Raw genomic sequence first — 5,496 nt, forward strand, 5'->3', positions numbered from 1 at the left:
GAAAAGAAATCTAAATCCGCATTATTTTGTCAGATCCAATTTCAATATTTTCTTCTCGAGTCCAAGTAGAATTCAGATGCAGTGAAGTAACTCAATTTTTGAATTTTAGATTAGAACCATCTGATTTGAATCCACAACAATTCATTTGATAGTGGAGCGTACACATCTCAAGTGACGGATTTGAATCATGAAATGATCTTGAGCAACGGATTCAAATCCGGACCCGTCCAAGTAGGCAGAATGCCTACTACCATTTCAATAACACAGAGGGTTTTTTACAGTCAGGTTATCCCGGAAGCGAAAACGTTTTATAGTAAACGGTCCTGCAATAAGGCACCTTCTGAACCCAAACACCTAATGGCATGATCCGTATTCAAAGCAAAAAAATAATCCAATAACAGTATGATTCAAGTATCCAACTTTACTAAAATCCGACTCAAACTGCTACGCTTATTTACTAGCCAAAAACACTGAAAATCGAGGGCAGTCCGATGGACATTAGACCAAATTTGATCCAATATATGATCAGAACTGTTCAATCCGCATCTAGATTTGCACTGTCTGATATAAGATTTGTACGAATCTTAACGCGGATCCAACTGCTCCTGCCAAGCATCCCACTTCAAAACACTGCGTTGATACTTGATATTAGGGAGAAACCCGTCGAACTTCAAAAAAAAAAAATTGACAGCAAGAAGAAGTCAAAAGATTTATAAGAAAAAGCCCATTTTTTCTTTGTGAGGTAGAAGAAAAGGTCCAATTCCACTGGCGCATGTGCATCTCCTTTCTGACATCAAATCATATCCTTTTCACTGAGGTGTTGTTTGCGTTGCGTTTAACATCCCGGCACGCAAACTTTATTCAATTTGTGCTTTATTTACTTTAATTCAATAAACTCATCCCTAACCCAGCCTAATGCCAACTTTTTATAGTGGAATTCTCTCCACTAATACCATACTCGTTTCCTTTTCTGACCAAGTGACCATGATATTGAACTCGTTTCATGGCTTTAATTATACTGCCAGTAAGCATTTCTGATATGGAAATTTTGGCAACTTTGGGAGATGTGTCGAATTTTCCATGACTCAATTATTAGAGACTAGTTAAAGTAACTTTCGTGCAATCTTAATCCGTTTGTTGGTGCTTCATTATGTGTTGTCATTGGTCACTTTTTTATAAAATGGAGAATATTGACACCTGCATATATTATTAAAAGAGTTCGTAATATGCATATTACGGATCGAATCATGTTATAAATTCATATCTCTATTTTAAAGTTTAAACAGTTGATTCGAACTATTAAACATGATATCGATCTCCATATGAAAATGTACTTGGAAACCAAATTTTATATTTTCTAAATTTTTTTATATATTTTGTTTAATATTTTTTTATATATGTAAAAAATCACTAGTTTGGGATGGTCGAATTTTTTTAAATCTAAGTGATTTTCAATCAATCTTAAAACATAGTAAAAATGTTTCAAAAAATATATAATTTGTTATGCAAGTATATTTTATATATAAATTATGTTAAATGGTTAAAATTAATTATTTAACTTTTAAAAATTAAGATATGAATTGGCAGCACATACCACTATTACACATGTAATATGCATACTAGTATCGTAGCCGTGCCGTGCATTGCAACGGGAATATATTATAAGATTGAATAAAATATGAAGAAACCTTTTTATTTGACATTCACACAAAAGTAAGACAAAATATATTTAAATGAAAAAAAAGACACAAATGAAAAAAAAATGAAAATTCAAATAATAAATAAAAATAAAAGAAACAACAACAACAACAAATGAAAAAAAAGATCAAATATAACATGAAAAAAATTCTTGAAGTATCATTGTGATTTAATATTTAATTTTCTCCACAAACAAGACACGTCATTAAATGATTTAAAGGAGAAATGATCTGTAAAAAAACAAAAATGAGAAAGATATGATTAAATGATTCAAATAAGAATTCTCTCTACATATATATTTTTTGATAAAAATTATTTTAACAATAGAAATTTCTCTACACAAAAGTTCTAGATATTCTTCATTTTCTCTCTAGATTGAAAATATATTATTGTTTTCATCAGCACAAGATCTGTTATTCATCTATTCACAAAGATACAATAGCTCTAAAGAAAATTCAATAAGATATGATTGTTTCTATTTTTATTGTCGAAACTATAGAAAAAAAAAAGGAGAAATGAAACGGAGGAAATAGAGAAATAAGGAAATAATTTAATTGTAGAAATCGTAGATAGTTGTAAGGAGAAATAAGAAAACATATCGCTATGAATTCATTCAATTTTAATTGTGACAAATCATGTAGCAATCTGTGTGACGAGTATATTTTTAATTAAATTTATATTTTTACACATAAAATAGATATATTTAATCAAAAGAAGACGTATTATGTGATTGGAGGGCTGATATTAAATTTAAAAATTCATCTTTTAATCTCATTCGTTGACGGATTAGGACAACAAGGTGCATAATATTACCATGGCCCCCACTATTGTTAAAAATTGTAGATAAAGCCATTCCTTTTCTCAGTAAATTTTAGTTGCCCTAGAAACATCAGAAATCGTATCTAACTGATTGGATCCAAAACAGGAAGCACGTGTGGTTTTTTGTTGGTTCAACGAAATTTAATGTGAAGTATTTAATCGTTTTTATACTTGAAGAATTTAGAATTGTACCTAGCTACCTACTTCCAAATTATAATATTTTTTAAGTTTTCAAATTAAGCTATAAAATCTAACTGAAATTTATTTACACTTAAAACTTTCCAATATATCTTGATTTTAACAGCTCAAAGTTCCTCTTTATATCCTCCAAATTTATTTTTGGATAATGACAAATTTATTTTTGGATAATGACAAATTTATTTTTGGATAATGACAATTTAATTCCTTTCTATATTTGTAATGGCAAACGCAATGCACCTCTGCATGTCAACCTTATATGATGTCATACAAATCCTTCTAATATTAAAAACAGGGATATACAATTAACATTACATATTTTTCAAATCTTGATTGCTTCTCTCACCTTTCTTCTTAAGGAAAATAATTCTTATCATTAAAATGGATATACATAACATATATGTGACATATATATACTGACACTAAGGGTAATTTTCATATATATATAGAGAGAGAGAGATGGGCTATGGTGCATTGCAATGCATGGAGGGGTTTGTGCATTGGATCATAAATCTAAAATTCAAAATTCAAATGACCGATCCAAACCGTTCATCTTGTTCTCCATATTAATATGTGCTTGGAGACCAAATTTTACATTTTTCTAAATTGTTTTACTATTTATTAAGTATTTTACAAAATTGTTGATCCAATGGTGGCTTAACAAAACAGTAAAATCAGCAGCCACCGTTGGATCAACAATTTTGTAAAATACTTAATAAATAGTAAAAAAAATTCAGAAAAATGTAAAATTTGGTCTCCAAGCACATATTAATATGGAGAACAAGATGAACGGTTTGGATCGGCCATTTGAATTTTGAATTTTAGATTTATGGTCCAATGCACAAACTCCTCCATGCATTGCAATGCACCATAGCCCATCTATATATATATATATATATATATAGTATGGCTAAATTGCTACCGGTAACACTTCGACCTAAGTGCTTACGGGGTCATATCTTCGTATTTGATATTCAAACAACAAATCCAAACCATTAGATATTTAATTTATATTAAAATGTTCTTGGAGACCAAATTTTACATTTTTTTGAATTTTTTTTACTATTTATTAAGATGGTTTGAAATCGTTGTTTTTTAATGGTGCAAAATTTTAATAAAAACAGCGATTTTCAAACCATCTTAATAAATAGGAAAAAATTCCAAAAAAATGTAAAATTTGGTCTCCAAACACATTTTAATATAGATTGAACATCTAACGGTTTGAATTTGTTGTTTGAACATCAAATACTAAGATATGACTCTGTAAGTACTTAGATCGAAGTGCTACCAGTAGCAATTTAGCCATACTCATATATATATATATATATATGAGTAAAGCTAGCGTGTGACATGCTCACCAAGAAAGTTTGGTGAGCATAACTCCAAAAGTATATCGGATCGACGTCAAATGTCAAATTCAAACCGTTGAAATCCATGTACTTCATGAGTGATGAATATACATGCAAAATTTTAAAAGTTTCGAGTTTATTTGCTACACGGTCAAGTGGTCAAAGAAATGAACATTTTATTATAAGTTATTTTATATATTCAATTTTTATTATTTCTTTGACCACTTGACCGTGTAGCAAATAAACTCGAAACTTTCAAAATTTTGCATGTATATTCATCACTCATGAAGTACATGGATTTCAACGGTTTGGATTTGACATTTGACGTCGATCCGATATACTTTTGGAGTTATGCTCACCAAACTTTCTTGGTGAGCATGTCACACGCTAGCTTTACTCTATATATATATATATATATATGATTTGGCTAATATGTTATGGGTAGCTAAGAGGCCTCCCGTGCTACGGCTCAATATTCGACTTTTCGAAATCCTAACGGTCGATCCGAACCGTTTATCTTGTTCTCCATATTAATATGTGTTTGGAGACTAAATTTTACATTTTTTGGAAATTTTTTACTATTTTTTTAGATTTATTGAATATCGCTGTTTTTTATGGTCCAGATTTGTCTAAAAAACAGTGATTTTCAATAAATCTAAAAAAATAGTAAAAAATTTCCAAAAAATGTAAAATTTAGTCTCCAAACACATATTAATATGGAGAACAAGATGAACGGTTCGGATCGACCGTTAGGATTTTGAAAAGTCGAATATTGAGCCGTAGCACGGGAGGCCTCTTAGCTACCCATAGCACCGTAGCCAAGTCCTATATATATATATATATATAGAGAGAGAGAGAGAGAGAGAGAGATGGGCTTGGGTGAGATGCGGAGTATACGCGTTTGGTGCTCCATGGTACATTTTAGCCATTTTAAAAATCCAAACAACCGATCCGAACCGCTCAACACGATCTCCATATTGAAATGTGTTTGGAGACCAAATTTTACATTTTTTGAAATTTTTTTACTATTTATTAAGCCACTTTGAAAATCGCTAATCCGGTGGTTCATAAATTTTTACTGTTCACCCAGATTTTCAAAGTGGCTTAATAAATAGTAAAAAAATTCCAAAAAATGTAAAATTTGGTCTCCAAGTACATTTCAATATGGAGATCACATCTAACGGTTCGGATTGGTTGTTTGGACTTTCAAAATAAAAATATGACGTGAAGTACAAACGCGTGGTGCTCCGCGTCTCACCCAAGTCCATCTCTCTCTCTCTCTCTCTCTCTCTCTCTCTCTCTCTCTCTCTCTCTATATATATATATATATATATATCTCTGAGGAAATATTTTTAAAAAAAAGGAATATAGGCGAAAATCCACAGATAGCCAAATAGGTATTGGATTTGGGATTTGTTTTGTTCGGTGAACA

Source organism: Carex rostrata, chromosome 3, assembly GCF_964058835.1.
Source record: "Carex rostrata chromosome 3, lpCarRost1.2, whole genome shotgun sequence".
Lineage (NCBI taxonomy): Eukaryota > Viridiplantae > Streptophyta > Magnoliopsida > Poales > Cyperaceae > Carex > Carex rostrata.